Raw genomic sequence first — 25,142 nt, 5'->3', positions numbered from 1 at the left:
GAGTGGTTTGTTATGATGGGGATGTGGCCATCAGGTAAATCAGCTAGGTAGCTACAAGTACAACCTTTGTTTTTGCCGTTTTGTTCCATGATGCTGTTTTACTTGCTATTGACTTTTCAAACAAACTACCTCTATAGCAAATACAGGCGACGACTTTTCAAAAGTGCCGGGGGGTGCTTGACCACTGGCTCCACTCCAGGTCCCACCCCCACTCCACCCCTTCCCCAAAGGCCCCGCCCACCTCCTCCCACTCCCACATAGACCATGTGTTATATATTCAATCTAAACTAAATTATGATATAGTTTCATAGGGAAGAGCTATTTTACAAAGGGGGAAATTAAAACAAAGAGAATGAGCCCAACATTTTCAAAATTGGCTGCTGATTTGGGGCACCCTAGTTGTTGGATGTCCAACTTCGGATATCTTGGGCCTGATTTTCTGAGGTGCTGAGTATCCGCAGCTCTCCACTGACATCACTTAGGGTTGGAGAGTGCTCAATGTCTCTGAAAAATCAGGTCCCAAATGTCTCAGGTTGGTCAACCAATGACTCAAGTACCCAAATTCAGTGCCACTTTTGAAAATTTTGGCCTAAGTGACTTGACAACAGTCGTACAGCCAGGACCAGTACCCAGGTCTCTTGACTCCCAACACTGTCGCTCCAACCACTAAATCAATTCCCCTCACATTTAAAAGACAGACAATAAATAACTGAACTGTACTTGAAACTCAGTAAAGAAAGACATAGATTCTGTTAGAGCCATTATAGATGTGGAAAAAGGAGTAAAAATGAGCATCTTATATCCACAACTATGCACAAATGTTACTTTTAATATTTCCTTGTAATCCTGTTCAAATTTATAGTTTCTAACACCACACTACAAAAGGTACTCAGCAGCAATTGCTTCTCCAGGGACCCAGACTGAAAGTTCTTCTGCTGACCTGATTGTGGCCAGACCAGTGTTCCCTAAAAAACTGATCTTTCACCTTGACGGAGAGCAACTCCTGCGCCTCACGTTCAGGAGCGGAACTGCCACAATATGTGCAGAAGCAAGCAATAGCTATAACCCTGTTCCCATGTGTTCTCTGAAATGTTAATGGAAATTATTGTATAGCCATTTCTCTCAGAGGACTTCTTCCCGCTATCCTATCAAGTGAAGTTGGATCATTGTGCAAGCATCCGCCATCTTTGTCTTTTCGAGGAGGCACCAAGGTCCACATGCTTATCATCTTTGTTGCAATCCATCCATCGCTTCCTAGGCTTTTCTCAGTGCCTCTTCCTTACCACCTTCTCCTGCCACGCTATCTTCACCAGGTCCCCTTCCTTCATCCTCCACATGTGTCCAAAACAGCTAAGTTGCACTTCCGGGATTTTTGTCAGCCACATCACAGATTTTGACGTCCATCCCAATATTTTCATTTTGAAATCTGTCTCTTTGTATAGCTCTTCTTATGGCACAAAGACATCTCCTCTCAAACACCTGTAGGTGTTGAACCTGCTGCCTCTACCACTAATGGTTCTGCACCATTGAGCATAGCGGGGCGCACCATTTCTCTATACAGTTGGACTTTAAGTCTACGTGGCTTCATATACAACCCCTGAGATGTTATTCCACACTCTTCCAGCTCTACACAATCTGGACTAACTAACTTTCAGGCTCGCCATCTTCCGTGACCCAACGGCCAAGGTCAGTCTGGTTTACTCTCTCACTATTAATCTCTATGTCCAATTTCCCTGTGTCAACTCTCCTGACCTCAGTCATGCTCATTTTCATCCCAGGCCATCTTAGCTGGTCATACCACTGATTTACTATTTCCTCTAGGTCTTCTTTTGAGGATTCCCTTATTGCTATGTTGCCTGTATACAGTAGCTTCTCATCTTCTCCCGTTGGGACATTCCTGCTGACATAGTCCATCAATATGATAGCAGCAGACTAAGAGCCAACCCCTAATGCAGTCCAACTTTTACTTCAAAGGGATTTGTTATTCCAAAACATATTCAGATCACTGTTTTAGAGAATCTATATAGAACATTCACCATAGTTACTAAATCCTCAGACACTGAAAATTTCCTCAGCACTGCTGTGAGGATCCTTTTGTTCACTTTATTGTATGCTTTTTCTAGGACAATAAAAGCCCAGAAGTTCTCTTATTTGCCAAATTACAAGCAACCTAGATGGAGCTATTATAAGATGGGTGCATAACTGGTTGGAAAACTGTTCCCAGAGAGTAGTTATCAGAGATTCACAGTCAAGCTGGAAGGGCATATCAAGTGGTCATGCAGAGATCAGTTCTGAGTCCAGTTCTGTTCAATATCTTCATCAATGATTTAATTAATGGCATACAGAGTACACTTTAACGTTTGTGGATGATACCAAGATGGGAGGGGCTGCAAGGATAGGACAAGCAGCAATGGGCTTAAATTGCAGCAAGGACAGTTTAGGTTGATTAGGAAAAACTTCCTGTCAGGGTAGGTAAAGAAAGGAATGTTTTAAAATTTCTGTACTGTGCTGAAAATTCTTTTCCCCTGGGTTTATAAAACATTAATTTGTATTTTTTATTTTACTATTTTTTTTTGTTTTAAATCAATAGGTAAATCTAGGACCAGCATTAGTTTTGCTAGCCCTGGCATTTGCTCTGTACATAAGCTTCAAAGTTTCCTTTCCTTTCTTTATTTATTTTATATTTTGCAATGTTTTTCTCAATATTTAATCATTTTTCCATGTTTAGATTTTTTTTCTTCGATGAAGCGAAGTTCTAGGTTGAAGTCCTGGATCTTTATATTAAATTGCCCAGGGAGGTTGTGGAATCTCCATCATTGTCTAACTTGCTCTTAAAAATCTCCAAACACCTGTCAGGGATGGTCTAGAAGATAATACATAGTGCTGCCTTGAGTGCAGGGGACTGGACTAGATGACCTCTCAAAGTCCTTTCCAGTCCTATGATTCTATTACAACAATACAAAAGATATCACTGGGTTTTTTGTTTTTGTTTTGTTTTTTAAGTAATGGGAAAAGTTTGGGGAATTTTTGTTTCCTCTGATCATGTTCAGAAAAAATCCTAGATCTTTCTGTCTCAACTGGAGATAAAAGTTCTCTTCATATCTTATTTTCATCTATACATCACATATGTCACCATCTTTTACTATGTGGTAAGGTCATAGAAATGACCTTCCCCCCCAAAGGGAAAAAAGAAAACACCGCCTGACTGCCTAATGAATTTATTAAATGATTCATAATTAATAAAGAGAGAAAAATGGCCTTTATAGAATCATAGGACTGGAAGGGACCTCCAGAGGTCCTTTATAGCATAGGCAGGACATAGGGTCCAGAGAACAGGAAAGATAAGCAGTTTTTAAATGCAATTAACAAATAAGAATGGCCTTTTTAACTATAAAAGAAGCATTGCTTTTACCATCAGCTTGACTGGAAGTTACAAAGAAGAAATCTAAAAAATCTAAATACTAAATTAGCTGTGACATGTCAAAAGGCCATGACAGGTCAACTCAATCCAGTTCCAAATTTTGCTGCCAGTTTCCATTCATGGAAGCTGCTTACATTACAAAAACAAAATCCATTGTCCCAGCATTTACACTGACAGACAATAACAGTTGCGTAAAAACTCATGTGAAGCTTTGCCACTGTATAAGGTTTCTCTTTTGAGGCCTAATCCACTAGGTCAGCTACACAGCTGAAATGCTATACAACCTTTTCAATATTAACCCTTCATAGAACACATATGTGCATACCTATTGCACTCCAGTGTATGAGCAGAAAAATAAAATCCCCTGTGCGGGTGCCAAAACAACCCACCATCCAGCAATATGGGGCCAGAACCTCAGCTGGTGTAAACTGGCAAACTGCACTGGAGTCAATGAAGTTTAACCAAACTACATCAGCTGAGGATTTGGTCCATTTTATGAGTCTCTTTTTTCTTGGTCTCTTCACAGTACACCAACATCATTAGTGTGCAAAAAAGTTGTCTGATTGTAGCAGCTGGATAGTACGATTCAACTCTCATGAACGGTTTTGTAACTCCCTTGCATCTGTGCATGTAGAGTTTTGGCTGCTAAACTAATGCATTTTGGGTAAGCACTTTCAGTTGGGGGGGGAAAACAGCTCCTCTTGCTAAGACTGGACTTTTTGAATTCTCAGCATCCCGGCAAAAGAGAGAAAATCAGAACTCTCCCCAAAAGTTATTCTGAAAATAATTTCCTCCTGCTCCTCACATTCCCCTGCACCTGCTTATTGTCTCTTACTCACCCACATTCTGACTTCTCAGCACATTTCCCCTTCCTTATTTCTCCCACAATCGCATCCTGAAAACCTCCACATTCTGTTCACTGCCTGACCCTCACACGGTTACTAAGGGGCCACCAACTTCTGTAAGAGCAGCCTGACTTTGGCCTCCTTGGAAACAATGGGCGAGTGTGGCCAGCTTTGTCCAGGCCACCCTCAATTTCCCCTGCAAAGGTCAAACAGACATGGCAGAGATCTTGCTGAGGCTAGCCTGTGGCTTCAGTCCCACTGACAGTAAAGAAAGATAATGGCTATTTTGGATAATAGCAAAACATCTTAAGAATGAAGGCTGAAATCAGAAATTCGTGTGAACCCTTCAAAAACGCCAAATACCACAAGCCTCACAATAAAAATCACGAGAGCTGAAAACGCCGTGGTGACCAAACCAACCAATCATAGACAGGTTTTTAAAGAATAGCCTGGAAACCAGATGATTTCTCTGAAAATGGAACTTGGGCATTTTTGAAAAATTTACTGATGACCATACAGGTGCAATAACCACACAGAGTCACCACAATTTTAGAATTCCATACACCACAATATGTATAGTACCTGCACACTTTAAAGGGACTGGCAGAGTTCTAGTTAGGGCAAGAAAATAAAACACTGACAGCTGAGTCAAAGAAAAAACAGACCATCCCAACTTGTCATTCTTCTCAGGAAAAACCTTGGAAGGAAGTTCAGTGCTGATGCAGCCAACGTGTTTTTTTACAGGGTAAAAGCCAAATAAAATGAACATCTGGTTTAAAAAAAAAAAATAGAACTAGATAAATTGTTTATGCCCTTTCCAAAGTCCAAGCCAAGCCAAGCCAATTCCCCTTCTTCAAAAGTTGGGCAAAGTAAAGGGCATGGCTTTAGTTCAGCCCATTACAGAAATATGGAACAGCTGCTAAGTTCAGCTCAGGATCCTGTCTGACCTGAAGCCCGGGGTCAGGAGGCTTGATTCAAGGCCTGTCTCTTTCTCTTGCAGCAAATGAAAAAGTTAACTTCTGTGCCGATTTCTTTTTTCTCCCCACAGTTCAGTATAGTTCCCAAGTGCTGGGTTTGCATCACAGCAACTTCTTTTATAACCTGAATAATTTCATTTGTTCAGTTTCAATTCCAACAGCCATCTGTTACAATGAAACTTGTGACTTCCATATCAAGCCCTGCTTTCACAGCGTCTTGATGATACTGACCTCACAGTGACCCCAGAGACAAATGGGTCTGTTTACCAAACAGAAATCAAATTCCTAAAACAAAAGGCAGGATTTAGGGTTACATTGTGGCACAGAGCCACACACCCACAACAGTGCAGCATGCACCACCTTAGCAAGAACTATGAGAGACAACACTGCTCTATACAAGCCTCCTGGAGGTCCTACTGTGTTTTAGCTTCTGCAAAAGCTGTACAAAGACCACACTGGGTGTGCTCCCTTCCTTAGCCAGTTGAGCTCCCTCTGCCCAAGGACTCCTAAGTGATGCACCTAGGTAGCCACCCCCTGTGCCCTCCCTCTTTTCCCCTTGCATACACATACACAGAGGCCAGATGTTATTTGGTCCTTGATATCAGGGACAGTGATATCTCTAGAACTTCCCCAGATTTCCAAAATGGAGCAGACCCTGACATCACAGCAGGTGGAAGGCAATACACGACCTTTAGACCTTAGCCCCATGTCACTTCAGTTCATTATCGCATGATACCATTTTGAGTTGCTATTTAGTCTATTTTTCTTCAACACAGTTATAAAAAAAGGGGGGGGGGGAAATAGTGCTCCTTAAATAAAATAAGAAACAAGAACCATGATGTACCAATGGATTTTGAAATAGTATCGTATGGCCCAGTGTGTCTCAACAAACCCAGACCAGCAGAGTTGTCAGACATTGAACACCTCCACATTATCACCCAGCAGCACCTGTAACCGGCTCACACTCCCTTACTCATGACCCGCTGCGGGCCCAGACCACAAGAGGTCCCATCTCCAGGGGTTCGACAAACAGCAGCCTCATAGCACCTGAGTGGCTCCCCACCCTATATAAACCCAAGGGGTGTTCGAGAAAGTGTCCAGGTAACAATGCAGCTAGTTGCCACAACCACCCTGAATTCTCTCTTCCTGAACTCCTGGTATTGGCATCGACTCTGACTTGGACCCTGACTCCTGCTCAAACCCCAGACAACCCACATAGACCCCAATACCCAGTATTGATCCTTCACGTGATCCCCAACCTGTCTCTGGCTCTGCCCTTTGGTCTAATCTTTGGCTTGACTCTCAACCTATTGACCCTGATACTGACTCTAAACCTCAGCGGTTGTTCCTATCTATCAAGCTACTGCCACTAGTCCCACCTACCTTCACCCAGGATCCTGACACAATATAATCTCTAGTATATACAATCCAAGGGGGCCAACAAGTTGCTTTAACTGCACTGTCCATCTCAGAGCAACAAAATCCTGGTCTACTGAAACTGAAGATTATCACATCTATTTTTAAAACAAGCTGTTCATATTTCAAGCTTTTTATTCTGCCTCATTTTTTACTTTCTTAGAAAATAAATGGCCAGCCTTGCTCCATGTCACGCTTGGAAGGCATTCCCTACCCTCCATCAACTGTACTGGTTGTATATGTATGGTGGTTATTATTCAGGTTGTCTACACCTCAACACACTTTCACATGTTGAGTCTTTAAATTGCACATATAGACAGCACCACTACCATCCTCTACAGACATTTCATTTGGTAGCATTGTACGTCCATTATGAAGTCAGAATATTAAGTAGCGCACCAACAGACCAACCCCACCGACCAAACGTACTTTCTGTGTAAACAGCACATTTTTCATATCACAAAGACTGTCCTGCCACGGTCTGATCCAGCACCCTGTAAACTCAGTGGAAAGTCTCCAATTGACATTAAAGGGAGTTGGAAAGGCTACAATGCACAGATTACGTCTACCCAAGTGTTTTTGCAATGGGAGCCTGATTCTCATTGGGGACTCTGGGTGCTATGTTAAGGCAAAATGAATACCGAAATGTAAATGTACAGAAGTCAGAAAAGAAAGTATAACTGTTCATCGCAATATGTTCACTTAGTAATATTAATTCTCATGTGAGCCCATACACAGTATGTGCAAAATTCTGACTCAGGCCAATTTGTCCTGGTGGAAGGCTGGTGAGAGTAAGGACTAAAGGATTTGCCTCTGCAGTTATACATACATTTTACAGTTTCAGGTAGCAATCAAAATGGTATGTGCGCAATTGTTTCCATCAATATCATTTTTTGCATGTAACTCTCAGAACCCTCTCTCGTTTATTATAACATGGCTACATCAGCTGAAAGTTAAACAAGTACAGAAGTTATTTAAATTTCGTTAAACAGTATGTTACAGATTGACATGTTATAGATATGGAGATAGAAATGGTTTGGAAGTCTTTGCCATTTTCCATTCCTACTGAAAAAACCCCCAAAGCTTACATTCAAATGAGAAAAGACAACTAGAATACCTTTTCTGTAGAAAATAAGAATGACTTGTAGCACCTTTAGATGTTCTCCATAGTACTGTTGTATCAAATTCATTAAGCATCAACACTTGGAAAAGTTTCTAAAGGTGTTAGTCCCTGCTTGGCAGTTCATACACGGCATCTGCAGTCAAAGTGCTGCAAAAATGCCAACAATTAAAGAGCAAAAGAAGCATTCAAACCAGCCAATGATCAAACAATGGATGCAAAATAAAAACAGAAAAGGGAAATAACAAAGGTTAATATTACTGTGGGGATCTTGCTGTTTTACTCATGATAACGTCACTGTTTTATTTTGTTATCAAATTATGCTATGCAGTTTCAGCCCTAGCATGCTTTGTGCTTGTATACTACACTACAAATACATTTGCTAAATCCAATATTTATTTAGTTAGAAGTAAAAGGATTTTTTTTAAGTATAATTGCAATGCATCTGGCATTTAAATCAAGTAACTATTAGCATAGGAAATGACCAGCATGAAGGTACTAGGCTCCAAGAAAAAAAAGAGATGAATACAGGGAGTCAGCATGGAATTGGATTTAATGCCCTGTTTACTAGGGATCTGCAGTGTTGAAAAATGCAAAGAACTTCCTGTAGCAGACTGAGCTCAGTTGCAAAGGTTAAAAATGCAGGCTATGAATAAAAAGGAAGATTTAATTAACTAGTTTAATTGGACAAGGAGGAAAAACAGCTCCAGTATACCTTGTATACTTCAAAAAGAAAGCAGACCACTTTAGCATAAACCAGGACACCTGCAGAGCTTAAAGGGCTGCTTGCCTTTCATATAATCCATTAAAAAATTCAGAGATCTATTTATGAAATAAACAAAAGGAAATGGACATTGAAATCTAAACAGAAGAAACTAATAATATAAAATCAACTGGACTAAATTGTATCATTTTTTAGAATAGCATGAACTAGTCTCGATTACCAGCAGCTATTCTTCCTTTTCCAACACATAATTCTGACCAACTGTCAATGAGCAATTCAACAAAACTTCAGGTCATATTTACAAATATTTAAATGAATCACTGTAGATTTTCAACACTTACCACTTCACACATGTGACCTACACACACAAATGTAGAACCAGTCATTCAAAGGATACCTATTCTCTACCAGGGAAGGCAGAGTGCGGTAATGTATAGGGTAGTCGTGGACCACGAATCTGGAAACTTGAGTATTAGTCCTCATTCTACCACTGACTCATGGAATGTCCTACAGCAAGTCACTTAATCTCTCTGTGCCTCAGTAAATAAAGATGACACTTTCACACCCGTATACTAATTGCACTTTAAGGTCTATGGATGAGAAACACTACGTGTTACGATTAGATTTATTATTAACGTGCCTAAATCCTAGCTGCCCACCATCTGTCAGCCATTAAGAGCAGAATTAAAGGCAAGTTTTAACAACAGGTATTTGTATTACTGTTTTCAAAATAACCACAATTTTTCTCTCTCCGCCATTTGCTATTAAATCTCTCCAAAAATTGCATGCCATTAGAACAGACACATGCTTATTATTTTTCTCAGGGCCTCGCAAATGCTCACCTGCTCTTCAAGGCTGTCTTGAGTTGTGCTTATCCCTTCACAGGGGAAGGGTGTGGTTGTAGATTACGTACATGGAGGAAAGCAGGGATAGTCTAGGAGCCGTGGTGAGGTGATAAACAACAAATCATTCTCAGTCGATCTGGGTTTACAAGAATGATAACAAATAATTCCATTTAGCATGCCAGTATCACTTTTCGAGCCTCAAAGCTCTGTACAACCATTACTTACTTAATCTTCACAACATCCCTGTGAGGTAGGTAGGTCAACAGTATTATCCCAGTTCTGTAGACGAGGAAACTGAAACAGGATTAAGTGATTTGCCCAAGGCCACCCTGTGGCCTCAAACCTTGTGAGTTCCCAGAGCTGGGAACTCACAACTCCACAGTTCCCAGTCTCATGTTCTTTCAACTAAGCTTCTCAAAAGTCAGGCTAGAAATAACTAAAAGCAGACTTTACAGAGACTGGCTGAGGAGAGAATCCCTCCAGTGGGCATAATTCAGCTCTTAGCCATGAGGATCCCTCTTCTTCCCCACATTCTTTATCCACAAATGACACACACACACACACAACCTTCTGAGATGCAAACAGACTGCAGATCTCTTCCAATGTATTTCTGAGTTACAATAGGAAAAGAATAGCCTTTGGCAGTGAGCAAGCTGAACATCACATGACTTTAAACGGACAAACATCCTAATTTGTTGTGCAAAGAAAGTCGAGTCACCACCTCCTGCAAACTGTAATTTACTGGGAGGACCCCAGCTTGTTCCCTGTGCCAACCAGGTGAAACCAATGCCTCCCTTCTAATTGCCTGTTTTTCCTGAAACTACAATCCAGCCTACCAGATGTAGCCAGGCAGGTTGCTGCTCCCAGAAAACATACCCATTTCACACAGAACCCCTAGCCAAATTTTATGCCAGTGCCAAACAGACACCTTTGAGGAGTTCTTTAAACCCATATTTTGGTCCTCATCTTATTCCCAACTGAGCTGAATGGCAAGACTACCATCAAGGTTAGTGGAAGTAAGATCAGGCCCTTCTTCAATTAAAGTTTCTTGGCAAGGATTTTGCACATGGGTTGAGAAGACAAGAGTCAAATCAACTGAGACAAAAGGGCATCAACAGTTTACAGAAGAGAGAAACTAAGAGCAACATCTTAATTAAAAATAAACCTAAGATACAACACCACAAAGTAGGAACAAATATGATCCAAATATTTGATAACTAAGGCCGTCCCAAGAGATTTTCCCTTGGTCTCTGTGGGACTCTCCCTATACCTTGCACAGTGAGTGATGACTTCCTTTATGTAACCTGTCTAAATTAGAAGATCAGCAGCTCCTCAGGGCAGAGATCTATCATCATTATTATTATTATTTACACAGAACTACATAGATCTGAAAAGTACCAATTGTGCTACAGAAAAAATAGCACCAATAATATACATTAGTGCATATAGCATTACTTTGGGGTATTTCTGGAGAGCCACCCACTTACTCTTCAACCTACAACTTTTCTATAGGGGATGGAAAGGTAAAAATAAGAGCACAGACCAGGGCTGGCCTGAGGTTTCATGGGGCCCTATGTGAAGTATATATGCAAAATTCCATCCAGATTCTTCCCCACCTTTTATTGTGTGCCACCTGCTCCATATACTATACTCAACTATGTACCTCAAAACCACCTGGTTTTTGACTCCTCCTGCTCCAAGTATCATCTGTTTATAAGGTTCCATGGATTCTTGGAAGCCTCTCACTCACCCATGTTAACTAGAAAAGTGGAGATGAAATGCAAGTGTCACTATAGGGAGCACTTAGACAATAAACCCTTCAGGCCAAGGACACTCTCGCCCCTTATATATGTACAGTACCCAGCACAACGGGGCCCCAATGCCAAAAGGAGCCTAAATCAAGTTTGGCTGTTTTTCTAAAAGCTATGCTCTAGAACAGTGGTTCTCAACCAAGGGTCTGGGGTCCCCTGGGGGGCCACAAGCAGGTTTCAGGGGGTCCACCAAAATAAACCAGAGAGCAGGGCCAGTGTTACACTTGCTAGGGCCCATGGCAGAAAGCCAAAGCCTGAGCCCTGCCGCCCAAGGCTGAAGCTTGAGCAATTTAGTGTCGTGGGGCCGCCTGTGGTGTCGGGTCCTGAGCCATTGTCCTGCTTGCTACCCCCTCGTGCCAGCCCTGGCTTTTAGTCTACTGGATATAGAGAAAAACAGTTGTTGTGGCACAGGTGGGCCAGGGAATTTTTATAGCATGTTGCGCTCTCCCTCTGAGCTGATCCACAGATATCAAAGGGCTGGTCAAAAAATAAGTAATTTGTTGCTCATCAAGGTGTTTTCCAGGCTTCCAAGCTATCCACTCCTTTTGCGTATGTATGCAATATTTAATTTAATTACATGCAATGTCTCTATCAAATAATTTCATTGCCTACCAGGGAAAAAGTCACAGAAACACCGTGCTACCCAGACAGTAAGAAACACTGAAAATACTGTCTCATGTATTTGGAAAAAATCCTTCCTGAATATATTTAGGAGTTTAGCCAATTAGGACACATGGAAGCAAACTTTATAAAGTGCCAAAAACGACTTGTCTGCAAAAAAATTCAGTAAATAGATTCCATGTCTGACATGTGTGAGGTACACTGAATATTTTCAGACACTGATGTCTCCTGATCAGGTGGACTGCATTTATAAATGGTAGCTCCTAATAATTAAACCGTGACTTGACAAAACTTTCTGTAGCATGTTTATTTTCTTCTGTTTCCACAAAGACAACAGGATTGGCACAGGCCAGACCTTTATGCACAGGTGCCATAAGCAAAGAATCTTTTGGCTCCCCCAACACAAGGCAGAGATAGTTACATCCCCTTCCATCCCAGTTCCTTGGCTAACCCAAATCTTTCCTTTCTCTGGATCACCTCCCATTTCACTCCCCAAGTCTAACCTATTTGCCGGTCTTCTCTTCTCCCAGTGATTTCACAGATGGGGTCTTAGAGTATAAAAAGTCTTCTCTTCCAAAGGCTTCTTCTGACACTGGAGCTTCTACTAGAGTCCAGAAGCTCCTGATATATGGTACTGTTATGTGGCCACCTCTATTGCTTAAGCCTAAATCAGTCCCTTGATGAGCAAATAAATTAGACACCTTGCCCATCAAACCAAACCTCTTTTTAATCTTAGTATCAAAGAAATGAAAGGCTGGAAGTGACCTCGACAGATCATCTAGTCCAGCATCCTGCTCTGAGGCAAGACCAACTATAGCTAGACTTAATGCTTTAAGGCCAGTTTAGTGTAGGACAATTCATCCCATCTCTCCCCTCAACTTTTGCAGGCAGGATCTCTGCCCACTCTGGTTTCTTTTTGCAGCTTCAAGATGGACAGCTGAAGGGCTACAATTGCTCCCTTGCCAATGGTGGAAGGTTGCCCCTGGTGGCTGGCTGTGGTGAAGCAAAGAGCATGGAACCTCCTCATTCAAAGATTCTCGTGATAAGGAAATGAGAAAGGAAACCTCCCCTAGCTCTAGGACTCTTGCTAGCAGTGTTGGAGTACCTACTCAGACTCCTTCTGGGATGGGAGAAAGCCTCCCACATACAAGGCAGAGAGAGGAAGACAGGAATGCAACAGGGAGGTAGGGACTTACTGAAAAGTTTCAGATCAAGTTCAAGTAAACTTCTTAAATTGCAGGACCTCCTCTGAACCACCAGCCTTTCTGAAGAGCAGTAGATACCAGATAATCATATTTCAGTGAGAAACATGACTATATAAATGGGGCATTTCACTCCTTCCAGCAAGAAAAAAAGCCAAGGCAGGAAAGAATCTACTATCACTAATGGTTTTAATTTAATAGCTTTGCAATAGAGCAGAGGACTGAAAAGCACATCGTCAATACTAGAAAAGGATCTCTCTATCATGGCATCAACTGGCTGCAGAAAAAAGGCTGCCAGATGAATAGTGGCTGCATACAACATCAAAAAAGACTTAATAAGGCCTCCCGAAATAATGATTTGATGGGAAACGCCAGTGGGAATTCTTGCTGAGACACAGGGCAATCCTGCCATGAGGTGCTCTAGGCAGACCACATTGTTCGCCCTTCAATTATGAAATTCCTTAGTTTCTATCTCCCCCCAGAGCACCTCAAAAAACATTGACCATTTGGGGTCTATTTCTCACAAACAGCACCCATAAGGCCAAAGCACACCACAGAACTTATCGAAACACTGGTTAGTTCACACCACAGTTTTACTGCCAATAGGTTTCCTATCCAGCTTTCCAGGAACTATCATTATGAACCAAACCCAAAACTCTTATGGTATGTTCAGGAAAATACCCACTCTGTGCTACACGCATCACAAATAGTCAAGGAGAACAGTCCCTGCTCCAAGAACCGCATAATCTAAGGACAGACAGATAGGCAGACAAAGGTTAGGGGAAGGGAAACAATAACAGACATTTTACACAGAACCCAAATCAACTCACTGTAAGAAATACAGCAGAAATGGGTCTTTAAAAAGGGATTGAAATGTGGCTAAGGCCTTGGTGATGATCCATAACAGGTTAGAAACATACGGAGAAATCTGAAGCATGAGCTCGGCACAGAGCTTGCACCATATTTTGTTTGTATCTGAACCTTAGCAAGCATTATTTTAACACTTCTTGGCACACTGAGCACTGTCAACATCCGGAGGCTGTTACCAAAGCTCTAATCCCCAGCTGGAGAACTCACATCTGTCCTTTCACACTCTTGGTAAATTCTGCAATTTCTTTTGCTGGTCTCAGCAAGTCATCTACAGTACATAGGTTGATGGAATGCAGGGGGACAGGGAGGAAGCAGGGATGTGTTGTTGTACATCTCTGAGTTCAGATGTTCAAGTCCCTTTAAAAATTCAAATGATTTGCAGCACCATGAGAAATTTCACATAGTGCACTATAGGAACAAACCACTGAGCATTGAGAAGAAAGAGTCCAGAAGCCACAGTGTATATCAAACAGACCATTCCCAAAATTCACCTCTCGTCCCAATGTTTTTTATGCTTAGCCATACATTTTAGGATTATTCATAAATCATTTGGATTAATTTTTGAAGCTTTATGAAAAAAATTAATAAAACCATTTTCCCCATAGTGTATAGAAAATTGAAACACACTTCAGAATCCTCTCGGAGCTTGAAAGATCTTCTAAAGAAAACAACATATTACAGACTTCGTTATTTACATTATTTGCATTGCTGTCATCCTCAGCATATCATGCCTCAGTCAGGATCAGCGCCCCAAGGTGCTAGACATTGTGCATAGACAAACCTGCAGGAAGACAAAGAATCATAGGACTGGAAGGAACCTCGAGAGGTCTTTTAGTCTAGTCCCTTGCACTTAAGGCAGGATTAAGTATTATCTCCCATTATCCTGGAAGAAGGCTTTATCATCTAAAATAAGCACTGTTGCACCATTGCTTGTGTTTGATCTGCACATACAAATTCCACAAGTGCATTCACAAAGCAGAGCATACATGCCACCATTACAGGCATTGTTTACCTGTAGAGCCTATCATAAATGTCGTGACTGAAGAATTACTCTAATGCCCAGGGCCATCTGTTCCTCCATGAATGCCAGGTCATCATAATGATATCAAAGGGGATCTAGGCCTAAATTTTCCAAATATGGGTACTTAACATTAGACACCTATGCCTAACTTTCAAAAGTGACTTTTGGGGCCTCAGCTCTTGATTTCTGAAAATCAGGCCTAACTGGACACCCAAGAGCCAAGGCACTAAAGAAACACTAACAAAAGTCACTTTTGGAAATTCAGGCTCTAAATCCATATTTAGGCACCTAAGCTGTGCTTAATTTGTGCCCGGGCTTGCCACGGCTGAGCCCCAGCACTTAGAGTTGCCAATTGTTTAATGGCACAAACCCAAACACCCTTGCCCCACCCCCTTCCCCGAGGCCCCACCCACTTCAGCCCCCCTCCCTCTGTCGCTGGCTCTCCTCCACCCTCACTCACTTTCACCTGGCTGGGGCAGGGGGTTGAGGTGCAGGAGAGAACGCGGGCTGGGGGTGCGGCTGAGGGGTTCAGAGGATAGGAAGTGGCTCTGGGCTGACCCTGGGGCAGGGGGTTGGAGTAGAGGAGGGGGATGCGGGCTCTGGGAGGGAGCTTGGGTGCAGGAGGGGGCTCTGGGCTGAGCCTGGGGCAGGGTGTTGGAGGGGGTGTGGGCTCTGGGATGGAGTTTGGGTGTGGGGGTGTGAGCTCTGGGCTGGCAGGGCAGGGGTTTGGGGTGCGGGAGGGGGTGAGAGGGGCAGCGCTTACTTCGTGCGGCTCCCGAAAGCGACCAGCACATCCCTCTGGCAGCAGCTCTTAGGCGGGGGGATGGGGGGCAGGGAGCTCCGTGCACTGCCCCTGCCCGCAGGCACCACCCCCGCAGCTCCCAGTGGCCGCAGTTCCCGGCCAATGGGAACTGTGGAGTTGGTGCTCGGGGTGGGGGGAGCATTTGGATACCTCCCCACCCCCAGGGGCTGCAGCACCTGTAGGGTTGGCATTCATAGCCCAGGCACCTCTGGGCTTGTTGCATCAGTTATGACTGCACAAAAAATGGCTTGAGTTCTGGCACCTCTTTCATTATAAATTAAGCACTGCACCAAAGTAAAAGTGGCCTGATTTCTGAGGTCAGGGCAACAGGGAGGAGTGAAGAACAGGAAAGTTAAGAAGCAGCTCATTAATGAATGACCACAAAAGTCTGAGTGAAGCCCAGGATACAAGGGGTACTTTTAGAATTAGCAAAAACACAAAAACAACACTATCTCAGAGCTAGCCTCCCAGCCCAGGTCGACAGATTCGTGCTAGCCCTCTAAAAATACCTGTAGACAGTGCTTTGACGTTGTGGCTCAGGCTCTGAAGCCCAGGGAGCAGCTGGGGTACAGAGTCTGCTGATAGTAGCGGTTTACATCTACCCTTGCGCTGCAGTTTTTTCCCCAAACTTAGCTGCATATTTAAAGAGATTCCCTTCCCTGAATCTAAATCCTCCCAGGATTTTAGCCTATTTGCATATGATTGAATTTTAAGATGCATGTATAGCTTAGAATGTATTTTACTTCTGCCTCTATACTTGTATTCTATTTAATTATATACTGTGTTTTGTACTTGTTTAATTTACACTAGGTTTCAAATATTAGTGAGTTAGTGTATTAATTCCTTTCAAGGTAACACTCATTCAAAAACACAAAAGTATACACAGAAACCAGAGTTTGAAAAGCGTGCACTTTAGAAAGAATGTCTATACAGCAGCAATGCATGAAACCCAATTCCGTGATTAAACAAATTATAAGATTAAGAACACAGAGTGTGAGCACCTTGTGTTTCTCAGTATACAAACTGTATGTATAAAAATGGCATATATTGAACTTTTCAGACATTTTAACTTTGTATTAACATAAAAATAAGATATAAAATGATCTTCTGAAGAGAAAAGAGAAAAAATAAATTATTCTCAAGCCAAGTATTAAAAGCATTCCTTAAGCTGACACAAAAAGAATTTTTCACAAAAAGAATTTTTCACAAGAAGAATCTGTTTCTCATCTGTCTAAAAATGTATTGGCTGTAACTATAAGTCAATCAATCAGTAGCCAAAAAGAGGAAAAAACGAACTCTATCCCAGATTTTAATATTTGTATTACAGTCCTCTGGCAGTGGCACACTACTTACCTAATGTCATTAATAATATATTTGTCACAAAATCATAGAAATGTACAGCTGGAAGGGCTTTGAGAAGCCATGTAGTCCAGACCTCTGTGCTGAGGCACAAGCAAGTATATCTATTCTAGACCATCCCTAACAGGTGTTTGTCTAACCTGTTAACAATAGGGAATTCCACAACCGCCCTTGGAAGCCTATTCCAGAGCTTAGCTAACTTTATAGTTAGCAAGTTTTTCCTAATATCTAACCTTAACCTTGCTGCAGATTAAGCCCATTACTTCTTATCCTACCTTCATTGGACATGGCGAACAATCGATCACCATTCTCTTTATAACAGTCCTTAATATATAATCTGGTCCCCTCTCATTCTTAGTTACTCAAGATTAAACATACCCAGGTTTTTTAACCTTTCTTCACAGTTCAAGTTTTCTAAACCTTTTATTTTTTTTTCCCCTCTCCTCTGAACTCTGTCCAATTTGTCCTTGAAGTGTGGTGCCCAGATTTGGACACAGTACCCCACATGGGGCCTCACCAGTGACGAGTAGAGCAGGACAATTACCTCCCATGTTTTACATATGACACTCCTGTTAATACACCCCAGAATGATATTAACCTTTTTTGCAACTGTAACATACTGTTGATTCATATTCGATTTGTGATCCACCCGCAGATCCTTTTCAGCAGTACAGCTACCTTACCAGTAACTCCCCATTTTGTAGCTGTGCATTTGATTTTTTTCTCCCTCAGTGAAGTACTTTGCACTTGTCTTTATTGAATTTCATCCTGTTGAATTCAGACCAACTCTCCAATTTGTCGAAGTTCTTTTGAATTCTAATCCTGCCCTCCAAAGAGATAGCTACCTCTCCTAGTTTGTCATTCATAAATTTTATAAACATGCTCTCCACTCCATTAACCAAGTCATCAGTGAAAATACTGAATATTTCCAGACCCAGGATAGACCCCTCTGGGACCCCAATAGATACATCCTCCCAGTTTGACAGGCAACCATTGATAACTACTCTTTGAGTACAGTCTTTCAACCAGTTGCACACCCACCTTATAATGTTAATCTAGACCACATTTTTCCTGGTTTGTTTACAAGAATCTCACGTGGGACTGTGTCAAAAGCCTTACTAAAATCAAGATATAGCAACATCTACAGCTCCCCCGCCCCCATTAAGCCAGTCACCCTGTCAAAGAAGGAAGTTAGTTCGGTTTGGCGTAATTTGTTCTGAACAAAGCCATGCTGGCTATTACTTATCACCATATTATCCTCTAGGTGCTTATCAAACTGATTGTTTAATAATTTGTTCCAATATCTTTCCATGTATTGAAATTAGGCTGATCTGTCTCCTTGTTCCCCTTTTTAAAGATAGGTTCTGTGTTAGCCCTTCTACAGTCCTCTGGGACCTCACCTGTCCTCCACAAGCTTTCAAAAGATAATCGCTAACAGTTCCAAGATTGTTTCAGCAAGTTCCTTAAGTACCCTAGGATGAATTCCGTCAGGCCCTGCCAACTTACTTACTTAGATATGCTTTAACTTGTCCTTTCCCTGTTTTGGCTTGCATTCCTTCCCCCTTGTTGTTAATATTAATTTTGTTGAGTATCTGGCCACCATTAACATTTTTAGTAAAGAGTGAAGCAAAATAGGCATTAAATACCTGAGCCTTCTTGATGTCGTCCATTATTAGCTCTCCTTCCCCACTGTGTAGAGGACTTACACTTTCCCTCATCTTTCCCTTGCTCTTAATGTACTTATGGACCCTCTCCTTATTACCTTCTACATCTCTTGCTAGGTATAGCTCATTTGGGGCCCTAGCCTTTCTGATTTTGTCCCTACATGCTTGTGCTATTCTTACGTATTCACCCTGAGCAATTTTCACTTTTTGTAGGATTTTTTTTTGATTTTCAGGTCATTAAAGAACTTCTCATGGAGCCATACTGGTCTCCTATGTTTCCTCACATCAGGATAATTTGCTGTTCTGCTTTTAATGTCTCTTTCCGAAACGGTCTGCTCTCCTGAGCTCCTTTTTCCCTTAGATTTTCTTCCTATGGGAGCAATGATCAAAGAGAGCATTTATTCTTTCCATTTTATATGTTGGTAAACTGAGGCACAGAGAAGCTAAGCTATTTGCCCAAGATCACACAATCAGTTCAAAACCAAGCAAAGAACCTGTCTCCTCACCTACAAAGCACTGGATCACACTCTCTTGCATAGTACTTCCTAATAATTATGGTTTTAGGCAACAAAGCTCAAGTGTGTCATGGAGAAAGTGGCTTGGTCATTCATAAAACTTACAAGATTATTTATTACTAAAGGGATAACTGTCAGGTCCACTGAAATGAAAAACTGAGGTTTGATAAAAACAAGACTTCACATCATTTAAGATCAATAGAATGCTTCCATGATTTCTTTTTAAATTGTTCTGACAAAAGTGCTCATTTGGATTTAAAAAATTTTTCTGGGAGTGTTTGCAACCCAGACAACGCATCATCGAGTGTGGTGTTCAGTGATTAGCCCATGCTTAAAGCACTGCAGGAAATGTGCTTTATTCTGAATCCAGTTCCAGCTGGTTCCGAGCACATCACCCAAACTTTCTGTCTGGGAAGCTCATTCCTTACAGGCACAGTCCCTAAGTACCACATCATATAAGTGCATTAGAAAGGGAAAACTCCAAGATACTCAGTCTATTTTCTTTGTTGAAGATGAGTGTGATGCAAGAAGTAAACAATTTGAATCAATAGTGAAAAGTGAAAATGATTTTTTAAAAGTATTTCTTGCAGTTTTAATTCTCTAAGGTGGTTGATAATCAATTAAAATTCAGTGGCACAAATGCAGAGGATCAAATATTCAAGAGGTCTCCATAAATGTACCTGCAGCACTTGTGCATTCCCATTTCATTGCACAATCCTCATATTTGTACCTGCAAGCAGGACTTTATTTGTGCAATTACCTGTTTTACACATACATTTTCAAAGACCTTTAGAAAATCTGTTCCTGTTAAATCTTCACGGGAATTAAGGTAACAATTTGATTCCAACTTTCCTTACAACCACAAGATCAGTAATTAAGCTTTTATTTTCAGAATACCCTATACATTCAATCATAGTTATGTGTTTATACTGCACCCCACATTATGATGTTAAAGAGAATTATGTAAGCAAAATTCAGTCAGAGGTGAAATTTTCTGACACTATAAAATGACACTATTTCCTAGTAAATAAACTAGTTGGAGCCCAGGACATAATATTTATTGGATATGTTATTCGAGGTGAAGTTTTAACTGGATGCACATATACAAAACATCAGTGGCAACCTCTAATTTCATTCTAACGGCCGAATCCTATACCCAATGAAGTCAAGAGCAAAGCTCCTATTGAATGCCACTGGATTAGAATTTGGCCCTATCCAAGAAAAGCAATAGCCTCATTTACAGGCATGCCAAGAGTCACTTGAAGAACTATGGGATTCTTTTTAAGGAACAATAGGCAATTGTATAAGAAAACCACCAAATCAAGGGAACAGCAGCCTGGAAACTGACTCATAGCTTCACCAGTCAGGAATGTCCATATCACAACTAGCAATAATTAGACCCATGGCTGGCTATGAATGAGCACAGAAACTGGGAACTGCATTCTTGGTCTTGTTCATTTGCTCATTGAATCAACTCTGTGCTATGCTAAGGCTAAACTGTTCTCTCATTTCTATGGGTGCAGCTCCCATTGACTTGAATCGCACCTGTATAGATGACAGCAGACTTTGGACCCGAGCCTCCAGTCTGTCCTCAGTACACGGCCTTTCACGAGAACTGAATTCACCAGCATCGCCTGCAACTTCTTGTGTATTGCTTCTCATCAAATAAAGACGGGTTTAAAAAGTGAAGCACGGCTTTATTTTTGCAGCCTGCATACTTTATTAAAATAAAATGGTCTCCTCTACAAACTTGACATTTGCCTTAAAACTTTCCAGAATAATTGCTAAGGACAACGACTGCCTGGATAAAAGGGAGTATGTTAGAAATACCATCATTATTAGACACGACCCCACATATGCAAAAGCAGATAGGTTTCCGTGTGTGTGTGTGTGTGTGTGTGTGTGTGTGTGTGTACGTACACTGGCATAACATAGGTCAGCACTGAGGTTTAAGGTCCCACCTACGCTGTGTTGGGAGACCTTTATTCCTAGATTTTGGAGTTTTTCTTACGAGACTTAATTCCTGTCTATGCTTGTGATTCTTACTATGTTGGGAGATGTGTTTACAACACAGTAGTCAGCCAATACAAGTAATGTACATTTTGATCTAGATGGACCACACTATGTTTTAACTGTATTCCAGATTTGTGTCCAGTTTTTGTGCTAGGCTTTGCAATGCTATCCCACACGTTGGGAACATGAGATTAGTTAGGGTTACCATATTTAGTGCCTCCGAAAGGAGGACACTTTAAAGGGGCCCCAGCCCCGCCCCCAGCCCCGCCCCCGCCCCAACCCCGCCCCCTCCCCTGCTTCCCGCGAACATTTGAGTCGCGGGAAGCCTGAAGCAGGTAAGGGGGACTGTGGGGGGAGGAGGCGCGGCCCACCCCTGGCCCCCGGCACCGCAGGTCCCCAGCCCGTCCCCCGAGTCCCCGGCCCATCCCGGCACCGCCGGCCGGGCCCCCCGAGCCCCCGGCCCAGCACCGGGCCCCCCCGAGCACCGCCGGCCGAGCCCCCGAGCCCCCGGCCCGGCACCCGAGCCCCCAGCCCGGCACCCGGCACCCGAGCCCCCGGACGGGCCCCCCGAGCTCCCGGCCCGGCACCGGGCCCCCCCCCGAGCACCGCCGGCCGAGCCGCCGGCCCGGCACCCGGCACCCGAGCCGCCGGCCCGGCACCGCATGTCCGATTTTCCCGGACATGTCCGGCTTTTTGGAATTTCCTCCCAGACGGGGATTTGGAGCCCAAAAAGCCGGACATGTCTGGGAAAATCCGGATGTATGGTAACCCTAGATTAGTGCTTCTAAAAGTGTGTTACAAACACAGGAAGAAATTCACGCTACTGTGGAGGGGGCGTGCAAAGCTCTCTGCATTACTTAAACCACCTGGGCATAGCCAGAGCATCCAGGCATGGGTTCCAGTACACCCTATATGCATCAGAATAGACTCTGGACCTTCTCTGAATAGGCTAGCATAAATAGGACCATCGAATCCACAATTACTCAACCACAGTGGCCTAAAGTCCACTGGGAGAGGCTGTGGCCAGTATTTCATGCCTTCTTTTACAGCCAGTCGGCTGGAAGAGCTACATGGCAGCTTCATAGTCTAGCTATGAATCGCGAGGATGGAGTCCAGCCCTTTAATTCTTACTTGGTTAGCTTCCCACACAAAACCAGTTTATTAGGGCTTTGTGCAGAGAGGAGTGATACAAATAACAGAGCAAGTCTAAAACAGCAGCAGCCTTTTTAATTAAGAAAAATAACTTTCTAAATGGGAGGAGGGATAGCTCAGTGGTTTGAGCATTGGCCTGCTCAACCCAGGGTTGCGAGTTCAATCCTTGTGGGGGCCTCTTAGGGATCTGGAGCAAAAATCAGTACTTAGTCCTGCTAGTGAAGGCAGGGGGCTGAACTCGATGACCTTTCGAGGTCCCTTCCAGCTCTATGAGATAGGTATATCTCCATATTATAAAAAAAAAAAATGTAATTTTCTGAAGGAAGTTGGAAGAAAGTTTGCTGAACTAGCAAAAAAAGTTAATTCATAAAATGAATTAGACTATTATAGGTGGAATATGCTATATGCTAGTATGCCCTATCATACAGAACTCAACAACCATAGTATCTCGCAAGTATGAGTGTTTAAATAAGTGATTTTGCAGGATCCATCAAGTCTGATCCCACTGATAAGTCAAAGCGGTTTAAAAACAAAACAAACAAACAAAAATAAAAACAATCCAACAATCACTTACAGCTGTGAAACAAACTTGGGGAGAGTCATAGCTGCATGTTAAATTGCTTCCCAAAAATGAATTGTACCAAAAAGTATAAATGTAATTCATCTGAACACCATAATAATCCATCCGAGAGCCTTAGTACCATGTCTCTAGCCCCAGTCCATTTAACTTTCCCTGACAGCCAGCATTTGTATAGCTTCCATTTGCTGCACCTGAATCTACACAGAATGTGATTTGGCTTGGTACTGCTACTCCAGGAATCAATTACCATTTTATACATCAGTATTTAGTTACAGGGCTGCAAATGTCCTCTAGCCAATCATAATTCAGGTTCTAAACATCAGAGGTTAATCTCTAAACACTGGGAATTTGGCAAAAGTTATTATAACAAAGGGAAAGTTCCCTGCTCGTATTGTTTTGACTATATTAAGCTTCCATTCACAACTACTGTCATTATAGCAATGATTAATCTCAGCACTTAGGCTATTTAAAAAGCCATCATAGCAATTATTTGTGCAGTGGAAATATGTTATCTGCCACTTTTCTTTAAAAATGACTTATAACCCATGGGCAAAAATCTTGCTGGAATGTAACTGAACAGAAATCTGTATTCACCTGTGACAACCCTGTCTCAAAGCCTCAGAGTTTAATTCTATTGGCTAGATCTTCAGATGATGTAAATTGAGTTTATGTCCATTTACTCCAGCTAAGGATCCGGCCCTATAGGTTTGTTTAGCAATTGTCCTATTGGAGTCACCCCTATTAAGTGCTACTATAAAGCTTTTCCATAAGGGAGAACTTTGGCCCTGTGTCTTGTATTTAGTAAATTCAATTAAAGAGATTTGGCACACTACATATCAACAAGTCATGTGTAAGTGTGTACTTTAAATGAGACTAAGATATGAAGTAAGTAAGGAAATGTACCTAAGTGAAGTCAGAGAATGTAGAGATAGAGTGAGAAAGGCCAAAGGCCGTGTAGAGTTGGACCTAGCGAGGGGAATTAAAAGCAATAGTAAGAGGTTTTACAGCCACATAAATAGGAAGAAAGCAAAGAAAGAAGAAGTGGGACCGCTGAAGTCTATTGCCGGAGAGGAGATTAAAGACAATCTAGGCATGGCGCAATATCTTAATGAATATTTTGCATCGGTGTTTAATGAGGCCAATGAAGGTATTAGGGATACTAGCACCACTATAGAGGGGCACTCGGGATGGGGGATTACCGTATCCAAGGTAGAAACAAAACTTGAACGCCTTAATGGGGCTAAGTCGGGAGGACCGGACGATCTACATCCGAGAATATTGAAGGAATTGGCGCGGGAAATAGCAGGCCCGTTAGCGATAATATTTAATGAATCTGTAAACTCGGGGGTGGTCCCGTTAGACTGGAGAATAGCTAATGTGGTTCCTATTTTCAAGAAAGGGAAAAAAAGTGATCCGGGTAACTACAGGCCTGTTAGTCTAACATCTGTAGTGTGCAAGGTGTTAGAGAAAATTCTGAAAGAGAAACTAGTGGAGGACCTGGAGGGTAGTGGCAATTGCGATAAATTACAACATGGTTTTACGAAGGGCAGATCGTGCCAAACGAATCTGATCTCCTTCTTTGAGAAAGTAACGGACTTATTAGATAAGGGAAATGCGGTGGACCTAATATACCTGGATTTCAGTAAAGCGTTTGATACTGTACCCCATGAGGAATTATTGGTTAAACTGAAAAACATGGGGATCGATATGAAAATCCAGAGGTGGATAGGGAATTGGTTAATGGGGAGAATGCAGCGGGTTGTATTAAAGGGTGAACTGTCAGGTTGGAGGGAGGTTACTAGTGGAGTGCCTCAAGGTTCGGTTTTGGGACCCATTTTATTTAATCTATTTATAACTGACCTCGGAACCGATTGCAGGAGTGGGCTGATAAAATTTGCGGATGATACGAAGGTGGGAGGCGTTGTAAATTCGGAGGAGGACAGGGATATCCTGCAGGGAGACTTGAATGAGCTTGTGAATTGGAGTATCAGAAATAAGATGAAATTTAATAGTGAAAAGTGTAAGGTGATGCATTTGGGGATGACTAATAACAATTTTAGTTACAAGATGGGGACGCATTGGTTAGAAGTTACGGAAGAGGAGAAGGACCTAGGGGTTCTTGTAGACTGCAGGATGACTATGAGTCGACAATGTGACGTGGCGGTGAAAAAAGCCAATGCTGTC

At 42.2% G+C, this 25,142-nt stretch overlaps 1 protein-coding gene across 6 annotated transcripts in view; it reads right to left on the bottom strand.

The window, feature by feature from the left end:
* PDZD2 (PDZ domain containing 2) overlaps positions 1–25,142 on the bottom strand; it is a 308,625-nt gene that overhangs the window by 117,010 nt on the left and 166,473 nt on the right. Inside the window, exon 2 of one of the 6 annotated variants that reach the window (XM_054031842.1) lies at positions 9,346–9,484. The exons of the other annotated variants lie outside the window; for them this stretch is intronic. The gene's annotated coding sequence lies outside the window, so the exon portion shown is untranslated. The remainder of the gene's footprint in view (positions 1–9,345; positions 9,485–25,142) is intronic. 6 annotated transcript variants of the gene reach the window in all.

This window comes from Malaclemys terrapin, chromosome 6, assembly GCF_027887155.1.
Source record: "Malaclemys terrapin pileata isolate rMalTer1 chromosome 6, rMalTer1.hap1, whole genome shotgun sequence".
In the NCBI taxonomy this organism is placed as follows: Eukaryota; Metazoa; Chordata; order Testudines; family Emydidae; genus Malaclemys; species Malaclemys terrapin.
This window is presented reverse-complemented; position numbering and strand designations above follow the sequence as displayed.